A 20,845-nucleotide genomic window follows, 5' to 3' on the forward strand; every position below is an offset into this window, starting at 1 on the left:
GTCCTTAGTGGCACACCCCCTTATATTGAAATTGTGCCCCCTGGTTCTAGACTCCCCAACCAAGGGAAACATCTTACCTGCATTTATCCTGCCTATTCCTTTAAGGAGGTTTTGTAGGTTTCAATGAGATCACCTCTCATTCTTCAAAACTTTCGAGAATATAGGCCCAGTTTGCCCAATCTCACTTCTTCAGACAGTCCTGTCACCCTGGAACAAGTCTGGTGAACCTTTGTTGCACTCCCTCTATGCCAATAATATCCTTTCTGAGATAAGGGGACCAAAACAACACATAGTACTCCAGGCACAGTTTGACCAAGATCCTTTAAATTGAAGCATCTTCACTACTCCTGTACTCAAATTCTCTTGCAATAATGGTTAACATTCCATTAGCCTTTCTAATGGTTTTCTGTACCTGCATGCTAGCCTTTAGTGACTTGGGATAAGGACACCCACGTCCCTTTATACATCTACAGTTTCTAATGTCTTCCAAAGAACAAAGAAAAGTACAGCACAGGGACAGGTCCTTCGGCCCTCCAAGCCTGCGCCGAACATGTCACCCTAACTGGGGGGCTGTGACCAGTGGTGTTCCACAGGGATCAGTGCTGGGACCTTTGCTCTTTGTAGTATATATAAATGATTTGGAGGAAAATGTAACTGGTCTGATTAGTAAGTTTGCAGACGACACAAAGGTTGGTGGAATTGCGGATAGCGATGAGGACTGTCGGAGGATACAGCAGGATTTAGATTGTCTGGAGACTTGGGCGGAGAGATGGCAGATGGAGTTTAATCCAGACAAATGTGAGGTAATGCATTTTGGAAGGTCTAATGCAGGTAGGGAATATACAGTGAATGGTAGAACCCTCAAGAGTATTGAAAGTCAAAGAGATCTAGGAGTACAGGTCCACAGGTCATTGAAAGGGGCAACACAGGTGGAGAAGGTAGTCAAGAAGGCATACGGCATGCTTGCCTTCACTGGCCGGGGCATTGAGTATAAGAATTGGCAAGTCATGTTGCAGCTGTATAGAACCTTAGTTAGGCCACACTTGGAGTATAGTGTTCAATTCTGGTCGCCACACTACCAGAAGGATGTGGAGGCTTTAGAGAGGGTGCAGAAGAGATTTACCAGAATGTTGCCTGGTATGGAGGGCATTAGCTATGAGGAGCGGTTGAATAAACTCAGTTTGTTCTCACTGGAACGAAGGAGGTTGAGGGGAGACCTGATAGAGGTATACAAAATTATGAGGGGCATAGACAGAGTGGATAGTCAGAGGCTTTTCCCCAGGATAGAGGGGTCAATTACTAGGGGGCACAGGTTTAAGGTGAGAGGGGCAAGGTTTAGAGTAGATGTACGAGGCAAGTTTTTTACGCAGAGGGTAGTGGGTGCCTGGAACTCGCTACCGGAGGAGGTAGTGGAAGCAGGGACGATAGGGACATTTAAGGGGCATCTTGACAAATATATGAATAGGATGGGAATAGAAGGATACGGACCCAGGAAGTGTAGAAGATTGTAGTTTAGTCGGGCAGCATGGTCGGCACGGGCTTGGAGGGCCGAAAGGCCTGTTCCTGTGCTGTACATTTCTTTGTTCTTTGTTTGTTCTTTGTAACTAAAAGCAAAACCTTCTGCCCTTACTCGGTCCGTATCCCTCTATTTCCTCCCTATTCATAAAAGAACAACCATTTAGGAAATACTCTGCACATCTGTTCCTTCTACCAAAATGATTACCTCGCATTTTTCCACATTATATTCGATCTGCCATGTTCTTTCCCACTCACAACATCTGTCCAAATCCTCCGGTAGCCGCTTCCTCACATCTTCCTCACAACACACATTCCCACATAGCTTTGTATCATCCACAAACTTGGAAATATTACATTTGGACCCCACATTCAAATTATTGATAGATATTGTGAACAGGTGGACCCAAGTATTGATCCTTTTGGTACCCCACTAGCCACAGATTGCCAGTGTGAGAATGACCTGTTCATTCTTTCTCTCTGTTTTCTACCTGTTAGCCAATCCTCAATCCATGGCAGTATGTTGCCTCCTTTATTATGTGCTTTAATTTTGCTAATTAACCTCCTGTTGGAGACTTTATCAAAAGCCTTCTGAAAATCTAAATACACTGCATCCATCGACTCTCCTTTATCAATTTTGTTAGTAACATCTTCAAAAAACTCCACCAAGTTCATCAAAAATGATTTTCCATTTGTAAATCAATGCTGACTATGCCCAATTAGATCATGAATGTTAGATAGTTTAAAACCTGGTCTAACAGCTGAAGATCTCAACACCGACCCCACCAACCTCCCAAACCATCTGATTACTCCACAACCACCAGACTAACCCCTGACCATCCAATTACACCAAGTACCTGACTTCACGCTGACCCACTCACTCACCTACCCACTCACCCACCAACCCATCATCTCACCCACTCATCCAGTCTCACCTACCTACCCACTCACCTACCTCACCACCTACTTAGTTACCCACCTATTTACTCACTCACCAAGTCACACTCCCAACTACCCACTCAGCAACATATTGGACGACTCGCCCACCTCACCACCTACCCACTCATCCACCTACCCACTCACCTACCTACCCATTCACCCATGTACCAATTCAGCCATCTACCCACTCTCCCACCTTTTTGACTACTCACTCACCCACCTATCCGACCCACTCACTCATCCACCAACTATTCATTCACCGATTCACTAGCCCACGCTCATTCGTTAACAGACTCTTACCAGAATATGATAGCCAGTCCCATGGAAATGGGGCATTTCCTCTCCTTCCCGATTCTACTACCCTCGCTGGAGTTAAACGGAAGATACTGTGTTGCCCATTTCTGAGTCAGCCAGGACCAGAAGATCCCAGAAGAAAATGGTTGTCGCACAAGTTTGGCAAAATCTTCACGAGCAGCGGGCAATGCACGCAGCATTGCCACTGCCCAGAAAACATAAGCCATCAAATGGGGTAAGAAACTGTTAATTTTTTTTATTTTTCCCCCTCAGTTTTATGGATGTTAGAAAATCAAATCTCTTGTCTCACAGGTTTAAGTGATTAGCATTGACCTTTCTTAATTGTCAACAAAACACAGATGGAGATAATTAGTTGGCTTTAAAGCTTAACTGATTTTTGAAAATTGAATATTAGCGTAAGCAAAGGTACTGTCCTTCTCCCTTCAGCTTAATCATTCCTTCCCTCTTTTACTCATCTAACTCACCCTCTTCCTTCATCAACCTACTCTCTCACCTCCAATTTCTCTCTCAGCTCAACATATTTTCCCAAATTTATAGAACACAAACAGCCTACAATGGTATCTAATTATTTTACTGCCAGCTTTTCACACTTCTCAAACAAACTCACGTATGATTTATCTTCCATACATTAAATATAAAATTTTCCTCAACACTGATTTTGAAATTTGCCCTGTTTTTCAAAATTATTTGAAGAAAGTCTACTGGCAGAAAGTGCTGGAAGCCGAAAATAAATATTGCCACCAGCTGAGGAGTTTAGGTGCCCAGATCTCACGGCCCAGTCCTGAAATCTATGATGATCTGTCAGCATCAGTCAAATGTGCAAACTGTGGAAACATTCCCCTCTTATGCTGCAGACATTGGATAAGTTAAAGGAGGTCATGTCCTTAACCCGTGCCACAACGTAGGAAATTTCCCAGAGCCAGCAGAACACTTTGTGGGGAGTGACAGTCCAGGAGATGTAGATTTTAAAGTGGCCCCAGTACAGGCCACAGAGGCAACAAGATTCCTCTTTTGGGATGATGTGTGGTGCCCCAAATCCAGCTGGCCATGTTCAGATAGTTTTCCCATGGTTCATGCTGAGGCATTATGCCCTGACCATGCTAAAAGCCACTAAAGACCTTCTAAGCCTCATTGGGATCAGTTGTGTCAGACTGCAGCAGGTACAATCCAGGCGTGACCGCCAGATTTGTGCCTTGTCGGCTTTCTAGACTACAGAATGTGAACTTGCAGATTGTACTAGTACATATACCTACAATTCTCCTGGTAATTTATTTGGTGAATCATTGAATGATCAATGAGGTGAATCCTAGGATTTGGAAATAATGCAAGACACATTCTAGGATTTGTCAGTAATGGGAATAGAGTGCTGGGTTGCTGGTGGTACATTGTTACTTTATACTGAAGAGTGGTGGTAAAGGACGAAGAACCCGGAATTATCCAAAGGAGTGGCGCAAAAGTTGAGTGGGAAGGAAATCATCAGATACAGAAGTATGTGTGGCTTCCTTGAATTTTGTTACAACTGGTCCCCAAGAGAGATTCTCCAATTTGTTAACCCAAACCATCCCTCAATTTATACCCTCCGTCCCCTTAGTGGGAATTATCTTGGCACAAGCCCATAATTTGTTAAAATCCTGAACGAGTGCACCAATTTGCTGAAGTCCAGAAAATTGTTCTGGTTCTGGTGAGGAAGAACGGATTGGCTCCCTTTCTTTATTCAATCCCTCTCTTTGGTCGCAACAAAATGAATCTGAAAAGAATCCTTCCCATTAACTATCAAAGTCAAGAAAATGATTTTAACAAAACACGTGCACATACATTCCCACGGCTTAGAAATGAAAATCGAGTCCAAAGTAATTTTTAAAAAAAAGTTTGTAAATTAGTCCTTGACTCACGAGGTGCAGATGATGAAGCATTGTGCCTTTGAAATTCGTGCTTCAAGTAACGCAGACTTGAAAATGAAATGAACATCACTTATTGTCACAAGTAGGCTTCAAATGAAGTTACTGTGAAACACCCCTAGTCGCCACATTCCGACGCCTGTTCAGGGAGGCTGGTACGGGAATTGAACCGTGCTGCTGGCCTGCCTTAGTCTGCTTTAAAAACCAGTGATTTAGCCCTGTGCTAAACCAGTCCCAAAATTTCAGCCACGGAATGGTTGGTTTCAATATTCTATTGTTCTGCAGTTTAGCTGAGAAGCTTCCCTGTTTCTGTTTCAACTGTGGTCTTTGCTGACTCGGCTTGCTTCCACAATCAGAGAGAGAGAGATACCTGCAGAAACATTTTGCAGGGGTGCTGATGCTCATTGGCTTTTGCTTCTGTGTCCTCCACTCTGATCCTCCCAGAACTAGTACGTACAGCGTGCACACAGCCATTTTTTACAGGTCTTATTTATAGTTCAATATTTCCAGACATAATTCAATGTTTTTCCTTCATTATTATGACAATTGGTGTTGGTCAGGAGAACAGGGTCCAGCACTGTGAAGGGCCTGGCAGGATTGAAGGAAAAGCAGCTGAAGAGAATTTGTATCCAAATAAATTGCCCTGGTGCAGCATGTGCATGCACATAAAACTATGAAAGAGCTACAGGATAAGTTTAACTGAACATTTTGCATGTTGTCGTAGTCAAGGGGTTGCAACATTAGGGGAAACTCATTGTCACATACATTGTGCAGTTTTACCTTGGGTTGAAGCTTGCAAATTAATCCTTATAAGAACATAAGAACTAGGAACAGAAGTAGGCCATCTGGCCCCTCGAGCCTGCTCCGCCATTTAATGAGATCATGGCTGATCTTTGTGGACTCAGTTCCACTCTCCGGCCCGTACACCATATCCCCGAATCCCTTTATTCTTCAGAAAGGTATCTATCTTTTTCTTAAAAACATTTAAAGAAGGAGCCTCAACTGCTTCACTGGGCATCTGCTCCCCGGCCCACCGAATGGGGCCCAATCTAATCAAATGGGAACAGAGTCACATAGTGAGCGCGTTTAGCTATATGGTTCCCAGCGCTCGCAGTACCGAGAAACACCCTGCTATCTGACGCACATCCGGTTAGATACGGGGCCTCAGCAGGAAACACATGCTCGAGGCTTCCTCAGCATTTTTAAATGGTGTCCCGATCTCTCGAGCTCCCGACGCAAACACCAAACGACATGAACACCCCACGAGTGCCATTCCGTCTGGTCCCCATTTGTGAGACCAGCATTGAATGGCGCTATCCCGAGATCTCTGAGGTGAAGGGGATAGATCCCAACGTCTTGGCTACCTCAGGGAACTGCATATTAGAGTGAGACTAGCTGCCTCGCTCTAATATGCAGATTTGTCAAAAAGCGATCCCACCCAAAATGGGCGGGCCTCACATCATGACGTCTTGCAAGATCATTTAATGGCTGCGCTGGGCCGTGGTACGCTGCTTTTCAGGCGCAGCATGGCCGGTTGTTCTCATCCGCCTCGTCATCCAACACAATCCAGGTGACTTTCCCATGAGATGGTTATCCGACATTGTCATAAAGAGAAACCCTGCTTTGACCCACTTTATGAAGAATCAGCACCACAATAGAATGGTGAGACACTATGCCATCATTCCATAATGTTAGGTTTCCCACCTCTGATCTTGTTGGTGTAGAGCAAAACAATCATCTTTCCTTCAAATGGCAGCTGTACCCTGGGAAGCAAACCTAAATTTGCTGCTTACAACCCTGTTTGCAATATCACAATGTGAGGAGACATTACAAATGTGAGAGAATTGTTTTCACTATTGATTTAATATATCAATGCCTCACAATCTTCACTGAGTGACTTCACAGTCAATAGAACAGAGACTGTTCACGATTAACCTGAAAGTATTTTTTGCTTTGCAGATATATTTAAATAGTGGAATAAAGTTAGTCTGGAACTTCTGATAAGTTATGCTTCATTTTTTGCTGACAGTTTCAACATTAATTGAATGGTCAGACCCTGCTGAACTTTCCAGTCAGTGTTGCTGTGCTCCTGTGGAAACTCATGTTCGGTGGTCAAACAGCAAGGAATGGGTCTTAATAGATCACGGTTAAAGTTGCCACCACACTCTCCAAATTCAATCAAAGTTTCATGTTTATTAATTTGATTTGAAGTTGTGGGCAGCAAAATGAGGAAGAAAGAATGAGAGAAAGAGAGAAAAAATGAATCTACACATAGACATCTTTTATAATCTCCCAGCGAAATCTACATCTAATGAAGTACTTTCTTGAAGTGCATTCACTGTTTTAAGATTGTGTAGGTTGACGGCAAGTTTAATATAGATACTAACAGTATTTCTTGGCGCAGCAAGTGATCAATAGCTGGAAAAGAAGTGTCAACAAGAATAACTGAGGCTGGGACACAGGACATTATACTCTGTAAAGAGAAGATGGAATAGTTGAAATTCTGGAAGGATTCGATCAAAACACTAAATTTACAATATCCTCATATTTCTGCAGGGAACCTTACTCATCCATGGTACGCATTGGGAAATTGCATACTTGTTCTGCTGGATTTTGAATCAACTGTAATTAATAGATTGAAAATCATGCCATGAATGTCCACAGTTTCAAGATATTTCACTTTTCCCAAGTGCCAACTTTATCGATCGACTGATTTTAAAAAAAAATTTAGAGTACCCAATTCATTTTTGCCAATTAAGGGGCAATTTAGTGTGGCCAATTCACCTACCTTGCACATCTTTGAGTTGTGGGGGCAAAACCCACGCAAACACAGGGAGAATGTGCAAACTCCACATGGACAGTGACCCAGAGCCGGGATCGAACCTGGAACCTCGGTGCCGTGAGGCAGCAATGCTAACCACTGCCCCACCGTGCTGCCCCGTCGATCAGCTGATCTAAAGGTAGTATACTATCAAAATCTTTAAAATCCATTTGCTGGAATTCCCCAGTCCCGAAATAAAAGCAAAATACTGCAGATGCTGGAAATCTGAAATAAAAACAGGAAATGCTGGATAAATGGCAGCATCTGTGGAGACAGAAGTAGAGTTAACATTTTGCGTAATGGTAGTGTTAAGGACTATAGAAGGTGCTGATAATGGCATAAAGGTATGATAGCAGAATGTGTTAGTAGGCAAAGAAAAGTCAATGTTTTATGAAAGCAAAACTAAAGAACAAGTGACAGATGGTGGTGTAGGGGAGAGCTGGGGTTTCCCGTTGGAACAGAAAAATCAATATTGTGAGATTTTGAAAGGAAGGCTTCAAGATAGAGAACAAAATCTTGGTCCAAAGTTGTTGAACTCAGTGTTGAGTCCAGAAAGCTGTAACGTGCCTAATTGGAAGATGAAGAGTTGTTCCTCCAGAAATGCAACTCACTATCTTGCTCTCATGCCCACATGTCCATCCTTGGCCTGCTGCAATGATCCAGTGAAGCCCAGCGCAAACTGCAGAAACAGCAACTCATCTTCCAATTTACAGACTGCTGGACTCAACATTGAGTTCAACAACTTTATGCTTACACTTTTCACTGGCCTTCAATTTAGCTCAGTATAATATCCATCATGTTTCTCCCTCTCTGTAGCTCTGAAGAAGAGTCATGCAGACTCAAAACGTTAATTCTGTTTCTCTCTCCACAGATGCTGCCAGACCTGCTGCGTTTAGCATTTTCTCTTTCTATTCCCTATTTCTGAAGCTTCCTGCAGCCTGACAGATCTGCTTCAATTCTTATCTTTGGGCAAACTCAATTTTAATTTGTCCTCCAATGACGGGTGTGTCTTCAGCTTCCCGGGTCCTAGTCCAGAACCACTGCATTCTCCACATCATTACCTCTCACTACTCCTTAAAACTTACCTAATTTTCCAAGTTTTTAGTGCCAATATTTCCTTTTGTGTCTATCATCACACATGTGAAGCACTTTGGGATGTTTTCTACATGAAGACGCTGTAGAAAGAGTGATGGTTATTGTTCCTTTATTTACCAGCTTATTTAAATCTGTATTTCCCTGCTCAGAACAGTTCTACAGCAGAACAGAATTCTCACACTGCTAGTAACGGTGGGAGAGAAGATAAAAATATTCTGCTTAGTTTGTACATTGCCGAACAGCTTAAAGGGGCATGTCATTCTGTGACATGCATAAGTCACCACTGTCAGTCTTCAATGTACGCTAAACGTTTCAAAGCAGCTACAGCATAAATCCTTCTTGGCTTGGACAGACTCTGTTTTGATGTTTTTTTCCTCTTTCTAACCTGTTCCTTTATCTGTTGTTCCTTGTCTCTATATGAAGTGTCATCTACTTTCATCAGCATGTGACTGAAAGCCACTCAGCCAGACCGTATGATTGCTTTTCTCCCACTTTGCTTCAAAGTGTAAAATGCAGCAAATGGAAAGTGCTCTCAGAATTGCAGCACAGTCCTTATCTGAAAAGCAAAAAATAATTTCACTTACTTTGTGTGTTTAATCTCTAGTCCCAGCACTTCACCTCATGCAATAGCAGTTTAATTTGACGGCATAAACTCTATTTATAACTGCATGCCTCAATTCTGTGGGTGACATATTGAAGGGCTAAGTAAGGGCTGGTTTAGCTCACTGGGCTAAATCCCTGGCTTTTAAAGCAGACCAAGGCAGGCCAGCAGCACGGTTCGATTCCCGCACCAGCCTCCCTGAACAGGCGCCGGAATGTGGCGACAAGGGGCTTTTCACAGTAAATTCATTGAAGCCTACTCGTGACAACAAGCGATTTTCATTTCATCTTAGTCCAGGTCCCTATTTTGATAAGTGACATATTTTACTTATTTGTAACAATTTGACTCCTATGTTAAAATAGGAGAAACTGCCACAGAAGCCCAGCAGACACGGACTTTCAGCAGTACACAAGTTGAGCCCAACATTGATGCTTCTGTTGGGTAGATGCTGCAGGCAAATGCAGGTCATCTGGAGTGAGAAGTGGTATATGCTCAGTAAAGTTCAGATCAGCATGAAAGAGACTCAAATCTCTCCAGAGATCTGACCCAGAAGTAGGCTTTGTGTTGAACTCCTTGGAACTGTGTGAGATCTACTTACTGTGCTCGTGATGAAGTAATGTACTAAGGTCTCCTCAAAATGTAGTAAGTGCAAGTCCTGAGGTACACTCATCTGGGTCATGGTGCAGCAACAGGTTTAACGGACTTCCATCTGCACTTACCAGTGCTGCAAAACCCAGCTCAAAATTGCAATGATAGCTGTAATAATCCACCGTATATTACTATAATTAGGGTGAGAGGCTGTGTAGTTGCTCACCAAGTTACGAGGACATCGTAGGTCAGAAGGCTACAAAATTAAAAGTTGAGCCTGTGTAGTGATGAATTTAACTGGAACAGGTATTAGGACTACGTACTGGAAACAAAGAATGACAAGCTAAATTGTCATTTTAAAACACCTCAAATATATTTGGAGATGCTATGGAATATTTTGATGTCTCAAAATCATCAAAAGATGTTTTTAGCTTTACTCTATTCCCATAAAATATTGTCTTGTATCTGGTTTATGGACTTTACAGATACAATGAAAAACCATATTAAAGGGGGAAATACTTGGTGCAACATACTAACACATCCTTTTGAACTTGAATTTAAATCCAATCCAAAATTATGAGGTTAAAGTCTTGCAGGTAATGGTGCTTCACAAGATTAGTTCCAATAGTCTGAACAGCTTCTAATTTGCCATTTGTCTGCACTGTAAAGTTGCCCAACATTTAGGACAAATTTGCTTTTAAATCGCTAATGACTCTCAAAGAGGCCGTGTGGATGCATTCAAAGGTCAAATTGGTGCAGTAAGGTCACTCTTCAGAGAGGGCCAGGATTGAAGGGCATTCTGTTTTTTAGAAACATTACTCTCTTACAGCATGTTTCACGATATGCAGACTTTGATGGTAAGTGTGGAAATGTGGGAAAGTCTTCTGATCACAAACACTGATATTTCACACCTTTATGCTGAACAAGGAATAAAGAGTCTAAAAGTGCATTAGAAATATAGATGATACAAAACAGAATCCAACAACATATTGGGCAAAATCCTCCGCTTTGCAACGCCGTAAATGCAAACTGTGATTAGGCGGTGAATTGGGCATCCGGCCAAAATCGAGGTCTGTGCCTGTCTTGTGCTGATTTGGGCGCCATGCTCTGGTCCCTTGCTGGTGACGATAATGAGGTTTGCATCCCGCACCGGCATTTGCGTGTATTTAAATGTGATTATCAGTATGAGTGTGTGATAAAGTATACTCTGCCCTTCCGTGATGCTCCGCTCCCCTCAGGCAGAGGGGAGTCTTGTGGGCGTAAATTACTACAAGTATTTACAAATATGTGAGTGAGTGGCATGGCTGTGGAAGGGCTGTGGGAGGCTAAAAAAACACAGAAAAACGGTTGAAAACTGTCGGGCTTGCTGGGGGATGGCTCTCCGGGCCGGGGGCAGTAGCGGGGAGTGACCTGGTGGACCGTGGACTTGAGGTGCCCCCCCATCGGGATGGGGGTGGCCTGGCACAGACTGCCATTGCTGCAGTCTGTCTTTTAAACACACTCATTTGGTCCTACTTACAGGCTCCTGGCTGCTCACACTGTTAATGCTGTCTGTCTCCTTTAAATGCTCCTTTAAAGGCTTCTGGTCAGGTGGGAGCCCACCCAGGCTGCCCCTCTGGACACTCTCATACTTCAGCTGTATCATTAAGGGCCAAGCTCAATCAGGAGCCACCAGGTGTTGGCACTCAGAAGCGCTGTCCCATTGCAGAGGAAGAAGAAGATCAGCAGGGTACCTGCACCATGGCCTACGGAACCCTCCCTGGTTCGCTGCCCCTCTTAGGGCAGAGCCCTCACCAGTGACCCCCATACCTCCGGATTACCACCTGTCTCCTCCTGGTGAGACTGACATTGCTGACTGCCTCTGCCACCACCTAATCATGATAATAATAATCTGCAATGAAGTTACTGTGAAAATCCCCTAGTTCCCACACTCCGGTGCCTGTTCAGGGATACAGAGGGAGAATTCAGAAAGTCCAATTCACCCAGCAAGCTCATCTTTCAGGACTTGTGGGAGGAACCCGGAGCACGCGGAGGAAACCCACACAGACACAAGGAGAACGTGCAGACTCCACATGTGCAGTAACCCAAGTGGGAATCGAACCCAGGCTCTGTGAATAAGCAGTGGTAACCACTGTGCGACCATTCCACCCACCCAGACAGTGTTCCAGAGGGTAGTCTTAAGTTTGAGACCCAAGCTGGGGAAGAGGGTGTCCCTCTCCTCCTCATTGACATGGAGCTGTGGGTCCATCTCAGACTCCCAATCTTGGGGGGCAGGTTTTCTCCGAGCCATCTTGGTGGCTGCAGGGAGTGTTTCGTAAGTGGAGCACTTGGTAACAGCTCCAGCTGCTAGGCTCTTTGGTGCTAACTCCACCCCCAGAGGTTAGAATGCCCACTGGGCCGGGCATTGCTCAGAATCTGTGCTAAAGGGTGGCATGTGGCACAGTGGTTAGCACTGGGACTGCGGCGCTGAGGACTCGGGTTCGAATCCCGGCCCTGGGTCACTGTCCGTGTGGAGTTTGCACATTCTCCACGTGTCTGCGTGAGTTTCACCCCCACAACCCAAAAATGTGCTGGTTAGGTGGATTGGCCATGCTAAATTGCCCCTTAATTGGTAAAAAACTAATTGGCTACTCTATATTTCTTTTTAAATAAATGTTCTATTAAAGTTTTTCCAATGAGCGTTTTTACATAACAAAAATAGAAATACAGATAGTAATAAAAAATAACAATAAACATAGCCCAAAGCTTACAATGAAACTACTGACACAACAGAATTTTTTTTAAATATAAACAGAACAAGGTGGGTTTTGTCTCCATGCCCAACTCACATTATATCAACAGTACCCCCACTGAACCCCCCCCCCCCCCACCCCCACCTCTCCCCCCCCAGGATGCTGCTGCTGACACTTACTGCTCCCCTAGAAAGTCAAGGAAAGGTTGCCACCGCCGGGAGAACCCCATCAAGGACCCTCTCAAGGCGAACTTTATTCGCTCCAGGCTGAACCCCGCCATGTCGCTCACCCAGGTCTCCACACTCGGGGGTTTCGAGTCCCTCCACATTAACAGAATCCGTCTCCGGGCTCCCAGGGAGACAAAGGCCAGTAACCTCGGCCTCTTTCGCTTCCTGCACTCCCGGATCCTCCGCCACCCCAAATATCGCTACGCTGGGCTCGCCTTCACCCGAGCGTCCAAAACCCTAGACAGCACCCTTGCAAATCCCTGCCAGAATCCTTTATGCGCCGGGCATGCCCAAAACATATAGGCATGATTCGCCGGAATCCCCGCACACCTCGGGCACCTGTCCTCCACCCAAAAAACCTACCCATTCTTGGCGCCGTTATATGCGCCCGATGCACCACCTTAAACTGGATTAATCCGAGCCTGGCACATGATGAGGAGGTGTTCACCCTGCCCAGGGCATCGGCCCACAGGCCCTCATCCAGCTCCTCGCCCAGCTCCTCCTCCCACTTATCCTTCAACTCCCCCACTGAGGCTTCCTCTACCTCCTGCAGCTCCTGATATATGTCCGACACCTTCCCCTCCCCTACCCAGATGCTAGATACCACCCTATCCTGGATCCTACGTGGGGGCAGCCGCGGGAATGTCCCCACCTGTTTTCTAAGGAATCCCGAACCTGAAGGTACCTGAACGCATTCCCCGGGGGCAGGCCGAACCTCACCTCCAGCGCCTGCATGCTGGGGAAATCCCATCTATAAACAGGTCCTCCATCCTCCTCATACCTACCCTATACCAGCCTTGGTATCACCAGCCTTGGTATCCCCCATCCAACCTACCCGGAGCAAATCTGTGGTTATTCCGTATTGGGGTCCACACCGGGCTACTCTATATTTATTTTAAAAAGAATTTGCGCCAACAAAGTGCTGGCCCATTAGCATTTCCTAAATTGCTCTGGAAATAGCGCCCCCAATGGGAGTGCAAACTGCACGCAATTCAGTCCTGGCATCACCATTTAGGGCACGATTTAACAGAGTCCCGTTTTGGGTGCATATGTGGGGTGTTTCTTGGCATCCTAACATACCTCTTAGAAGGTCCTCGAGCACCCCTCTCCCCACCTTCTGGGGGCATGGCACTCCCCCCCCCCCCCACCCCCGCCCAATCCCTGGCATGGGCAAACTGTCAGCCAGGCACAATGGCACTGCCATCCTGGCACTGCCACCCGGGCACCCTGGTTGTGTTCGGGTGGCACTTCTTACCTGAAGAATTGGAAATGACACTGAACACTGTACAGTCAGCAGTGAACACCACTTTATGGTGGAGGGAAAGTCACTGATGAAGCAGCTGAAGTTGGTTGGGCCGAGGCCACTACCCTGAGGAAATCCTGTTGCGAAGTCCCAGGGCTGAGATTATTGACTACAACCCTCTTTGTACTAGGTATGACTCAGAACAGTGGAGGAAATTTGCTCAATTCCTATGTCGTGTTAGTCACCCTGGGGTAACACGGACTGCGACACGATGCACTGAAATGATCAAGCATACACCAAACGTAGGCGTTGGTTCAATAATATTTATTGAACTTCAGTAACGAAGCACACAGCTGCCTGTGGGTTGACTCTCTACTACTCTAAGTAAACTAACATTAAGTATCTAGACCAGGCTCGCTCTGATCCAAGTGTAGAAGGTATTGAATGTTCTTTACACCCTGACTGTCACTACAGTTGTCACCAGTGGAAAGAGATGCCTCGTGTGTTCTGTCTGGTGATTGGTCGTGTTCTGTTCTGTTTGTTGATTGGCTCACCTGGCTGTCTGTCACTGCCTGTTTTTACGTCATGATGTGCATGGGTGCATATTATGACATCCCCCCTTTTAAAAAAAATTGTCGGCTGCTTGGAGCATAGATGACATATTTACAAAAGTAACTATATACTGCAATTGGTGAGTGAATGGATATGTACATGTAAGGTGTCTAGCACGCAGAAACATAACAGTATATATACAAATAAACTATTTCTAAGTCCAGTCGTTGGGGCTGTCGTCGGATTCTTGTGGACTCCCTGAGAGGTGGAGGCGGGGATGATGGTGTCTTGACGGGTTGGCATGTAGCCAGATTGGTGGCCCCATGGAGCAAGGTGTCCAGATAAGGCAGAACAACATCTGGGAACGTGAGATCCAGTGGTGGGCAGGCAAGTTTGCGTAGTGCTCTTCTGTTGCGCCTGACAATAGATCCATCAGCCATGCGAACCACAAACGACCTGGGAGCAGCCTGTCGAACAACAACAGCTGGAGCTGACCAGCCTCCACCAGGCAACTTGATGTGAACAGCGTCCTTCGGAGAGAGCACGGGCAGATCAGTAGCATGAGCATCATATGTTAGCTTTTGCCGCGTTCTGATCTGCTGCATCTTTTGCAGCACTGGAAGGTGATCCAGGTCAGGTACATGAATGGGCGGAACAGTTGTCCGCAGGTTATGATTCCTAAGGAGCTGTGCCGGAGACATACCGTTGGACAGAGGGGTTGCCCTGTACGCCAGAAAAGCAAGATTAAAGTCAGAAGCTGAGTCCGCAGCCTTACAGAGCATCTGCTTCACGATATGGACTCCTTTTTCGACCTTCCCATTAGATTGCAGATAATGCGGGCTCAAGGTGATGAGCTGGAAGTGGTATTGCTTTGCGACATTGGACCATTCTTGACTATAGAAACAGGGACCGTTGACGCTCATAACCGTGAGCGTGATTCCATGCCTGGCAAATGCCTCCTTGCAGGCCTTTGTGACAGTCCTGGATGTTAGGTCAGACAGTTTCATTACCTCAGGGTAACTGGAGAAGTAATCAATTATCAGGACGTAGTCACGCCGGTTGGCGTGAAAAAGGTAAACTCTGACCTTAGACCACGGAGAGGTCACGATCTCGTGCTGCTGAAGCGTTTTCTGGGGCTGAGCAGGCTGGAAGTGCTGGCAGGTCGTGCAATTGAGGACCATGTTTGATATATCCTCATTGAAGCTGGGCCAATAGACAGCCTGCCGGGCCCTGCGCCTGCACTTCTCAATGCCGAGGTGTCCCTTGTGTACCTGCGTGAGCACCCAGCACTGGAGGCTGCCTGAATGACGATGTGAACCAATTTCAGGAGGATCCCCTCAACAACAGTTAGGTCATCCTTTACATTATAGTATTGGGGGCATTGCCCTTTCTGCCAGTCATTCGTGAGGTGATGTATGACCCACTGCAGAAGAGGGTCCTTGGCGGTCACTTCCCAAGTGATGACGAGGCGTTCGTCGGATGTCGGGAGGGTGCTGGCACACAGTTTCACCTGTGCCTCAATGTCGTGTATGAAGTCTACCTGCTCACATGGCGAGGTGATGGCACGCGACAGGGCATCCGTGATGAATAGCTCCTTTCCAGGTGTATAAACCAATTCAAAAACATACCTGTCGAGTTGAAGGAGAATGTGCTGGAATCTGGGTGTCATGTCATTTAAGTCCTTGTGTATAATGTGCACTAGGGGTCTGTGGTCCGTCTCTACTGTAAAGGTTGGGAGACCATAGACATAATCATGGAATTTCACGATGCCAGTGAGAAGGCCCAGACATTCTTTCTCTATTTGAGCATATCGTTGCTCAGTGGGGGTCATGGCCCTTGACGCGTAGGCCACTGGGGCCCAGGACGAGGTGTCGTCCTTCTGGAGTAGCACAGCCCCAATGCCGTCCTGGCTTGCGTTGGTGCAGATTTTAGTCTCTCTCGCTGTGTCAAAAAAAGCTAGAACAGGAGAGGTGGTTAGCTTCGCTTTCAACTCAAGCCACTCTGCTTGATGTGCGGGTAGCCACTGGAAAGTGGTGGACATCTTCACCAGGTGCCTGAGGGCCGTGGTGTGTGACGCGAGGTTGGGAATGAACTTCCCCCCAAAATTTACCATCCCCAGGAAGCGGAGGACCGCCTTCTTGTTCCCTGGGGTCTTCATTGTGTTGATGGCCTTGACTTTGTCCGAGTCTGGCTGCACGCCCTGCTGGGAGATCTGATCACCCAGAAACTTAATTGACGACATGCCAAAGGAGCATTTGGTTTTATTTAATTTCAGGCCGTTGGCATGTATGCGCCTGAAGACTTGTTGCAGACGAGAAATATGTTCCTCCAGGGTCGTGGAACGTCGTCAACATAAATCCGCACACCGTCAATGCCCTGCAGCATTTGTTCCGTTATTTGATGAAAGATTTCGGAGGCCGAAACAATACCAAATGGCATGTGGTTGCAGCAATATCTTCCGAAGGGTGTATTAAACGTGCAGAGCTTCCTGCTGGACTCGTCCAGTTGTAACTGCCAGAAGTCACGCAATTGTAAAGAATTTGGCATGTGCCATCTCACTCGTCAGCTCCTCCCGCTTCGGGATGGGGTAGTGTTCCCTCATAATGTTGCGGCTCAGATCCTTGGGATCGATACAAATGCTAGTTCTCCAGAGGGCTTCTTGACACAGACCATCGAGCTGACCCAGTCAGTTGTTTCCATCACCTTGGATATTATTCCCTGATTTGGAGCTCCTGCAGCTGCGCCTTTAGACGGTCTTTTAGGGCAGCCGGCACCCGGCGTGGCGCATGGATGACAGGCGTGGCATCAGTCCTGAGCAGAATTTTATAGCGATAGGGCAGCATACCCATCCCACTGAACACCTCCGGGTATTGCAATAGTAGCTCCTCAATGTCGGCCTGAAGAGTGCTGTTGGCAGAGGACATGGCATGTACACGCTGGACGAGGTGGAGTAGCTTGCATGCATGGGCACCAAGCAGAGAAGTCTTGCCGGGCTTGACAATCTCAAACCGCATAGTGGCCTTGATGGATACATGCAGGTGACAGGACCCGAACGCAGTGATGGCATTTCCATTGTAGTCGAGCAACTGGCAGGCCGGTGGAAGAATTGTTGGCTGCCTTTGGATACGAGCAAGATCTGCTCGGGATATTAGATTGGCCGAAGCACCGGTGTCCAGCTTGAACCGGATGCTTCAATCATTGACTTGTGCTGTGGCACGCCACTCGTCCCCATAATCCACATTGAGGATGGGTGTGTGTGTTGCTGAATGCGAGGAGGCCTTGTCATGCATGGTGATGATGCCCACTCGATATGGGGACCACGGGCAGTTGACCTCTGGATCCGTGACGGGATCAGGTTCCAAATCCAGCAGCCCTTGCTGCACACTTCGAACGCGTCTGTGTTGGAACTGGGATCGCGGCCCCCTATCGGAGGTGCAGACCTGCACAAAGTCGCATAATGGCCAAGCTTCTTGCACTTGAGACATCGCCTGCCTCTTGCAGGGCATTGCTGCTTTAAATGGGTGGTACCGCAGTTGGGGCACATCATCACGTCGATGTCGTGACGCTCGGTGCGTCGTCGCACATGCGCAGTGCAGTCGGCTGCCGCTCGCGCTTGCGCAGTGTAGTCTTCGGCTGTTTCGTTCTCCCGACCGTGGTGCGCATGCGTGGGACCCCTGGAAAAGCGTACAAAATGGCCGCCTTCATCGATGCTCAGGCACCGCATTCGGGTGATGGCCTGTACACTCTCAGCTTCGTGGGAACAAGTTGGTACTGCTCTGCCGACTTAAGGTGGGGATAGCGACTTTTCGCCTGTTCGTGGACTTTGCCCGTCTCAATGGCTACAGGCAGGGTCATATGTTTTATTTTTAGGAGCTGCTCCCACAGGGCGTCGGAGTGGACGCCAAACACGATCAGATGCCTGATGAGGGAGTCAGCGGTGTCACCGTAGATGCAGGATTGCGCTAGAATGCGAAGATGAGTGAGAAAAGACTGGAAAGGCTCATCCTTACCCTGAAGGCGCTGCTGGAAGACATAATGCGCAAATCTTTCGTTCGTCTCGATTTCACAGTGACTGTCGTATTTGGCTAAGATGGTCTGGAACTTGGTCTTGTCCTCACCGTCAGCAAAAGTGAGCGAATTGAAGATTTAGATGGCCTGGTCCCCCGCAGTCGACAGTAGCAGCGTGATTTTTCGGGCATCGGACGCACTTTCAAGGACCGAGGCCTCAAGGTATAGACTGAATTTCTGCTTGAAGATCCGCCAGTTGGCGCCGAGGTTCCCGGAGATCCGGAGCTGTGGAGGTGCCAGGATCTTTTCCATGCCGCTGGAAGGCAGTTGCTGGTCGTCAGTGAATTTTCGAAGGTAAATTACTTAGAAGCAGTAGCCACGTCTGGTATCATGTCGTGTTATTCACCCTGGGGTAACACGGACTGCGACACGATGCAGTGAAATGATCAAGCATACACTAAACGTAGGTGTTGGTTCAATAAGATTTATTGAACTTCAGTAGCGAAGCACACAACTGCCTGTGGGTTGACTCTCTACTACTCTAAGTAAACTAACATTAACTATCTAGACCAGGCTCGCTCTGATCCAAGTGTAGAAGGTGTTGAATGATTTGTACACCCTGACTGTCACTACAGTTGTCACCAGTGAAAAGAGGCAGAGTGCTGATGCCTCGTGTGTTTTATAGTTGGAAGCTCCCCTCTGGTATTCTGTCTGGTGATTAGTCGTGTTCTGTTCTGTATGTTGATTGGATCACCTGGGTGTCTGTCACTGCCTGCTTTTACCTCATGACGTGCATGGATGCATATTATAACACCCTATTGACTTCAGATTTACTAGGGGCAGAATTCTCCCAAAACATTAAGTGTCACCTCGGACGAGATATGGGGTGTGGATCCTGCAAGCTATTCCAGCATAATTCGCATCGCAATCTTCCCGCACTCTTTCAATTTTTTGGAGGAGTGTGTGGTTTGCACCAGCACTGAGAGGTGCAAGGCCTAAACATGCTGGCAAGTCCGGCTTCACAGAGATATAAAAATGGCAGTGACACTTCAGGCCCCCATCCCCGAACATCGCTGGGATTGGCGCCTCAGTACTCCCACCACCATCCTCACTGGCATCAGCCCCCTCTCTCCCCTTACCCTCTAAGCATCACTGGTATCGATGTAGTGATATCATGGGTGCATTGTCGTTCACCGACTGACTACCAGGAGCCTCATTAGTATATAATGTTAGAATCTGGTGAACCCTCAGACTGGCTGGAAGAAGCTGAAGTGAGAGGTTTCTTGTGCTTGATCTTACTGTTATTCATCTGTTGTTTTGTATATAGTTTACCCACAGTTAATGTTAATAAAACGTTTATAGCTTTAGCTACAAGAGTTCTTATAATATAAATCAGGCCATCCGATAAGAAAATCACATGATACCAGGGTTGGATTGTATTAAACATTGAGGAAATAAAATTACTAGCCTGCCCCGAAGTCACAGAGATTTCAAGATTTTGCAGACTGCAAGAATGAACATCTGAGTCTCAGATTTAATGGTAATGTGGACAGCAACTAGTGTATTTAAACAACAATTTCTTACTGCAGTAAATTTAGGAGATCAATCAGATTCGCGTAAGGCATTCCTAACAATGGCAAGCCGAAAGCAATTGCTGTGTTTAATATGTTTAAATTTGCAAACGATGAAGATAGTAAGAATTTTAATGAAGTAATTTGAAGATTTGATGCACATTGCACTCCCAGAAAAAAATGAAATTTATGAACGCTATGTGTTTAGATCACGGTTACAAAAGACAGGAGAGTCAAAGATCATTTCATCACTGATTTAAAGTTAAAAGCTAAAATCTGTGATTTTTCTGCCGTGGAATTTTCCATGATTCTGGACCAGATTGTGTTTGGTGTGAATGAAAATAAGATGAGGGAAAGATTGCTGAGGGTATGGGAGCTGTGTTTGGAACAAACAGTTAAGATTTGTCAGGCTCACGAGCTAGCAGCACAGCATTCTAAAATGTTTCCTGGAGGAAAATGCTCTGTTTGCCGCCCTTTATCCAAAAAGGGGGAAACTTCTGAAAAAAGGCGGGAAAGTTTCTGCAGCTCCTCACACACCAACATACAGGTTAAAGATCAAGACAAAGTATTTCCGTGCAAAAGATGTGGTCAAAGACACAAATTAAGGCAATGTCCAGCGTTTGGCAAGTTTTGTTCCAGATGCAAAGGAAAAAAAAATCACTTTGCTCAGAATTTGTACTCAAAGCTCAACTCCAGATCAGTCAGCATAGTAGAAGACACAGTCTCCAGTGATGAAACAT

This window comes from Scyliorhinus torazame, chromosome 6, assembly GCF_047496885.1.
Source record: "Scyliorhinus torazame isolate Kashiwa2021f chromosome 6, sScyTor2.1, whole genome shotgun sequence".
Lineage (NCBI taxonomy): Eukaryota > Metazoa > Chordata > Chondrichthyes > Carcharhiniformes > Scyliorhinidae > Scyliorhinus > Scyliorhinus torazame.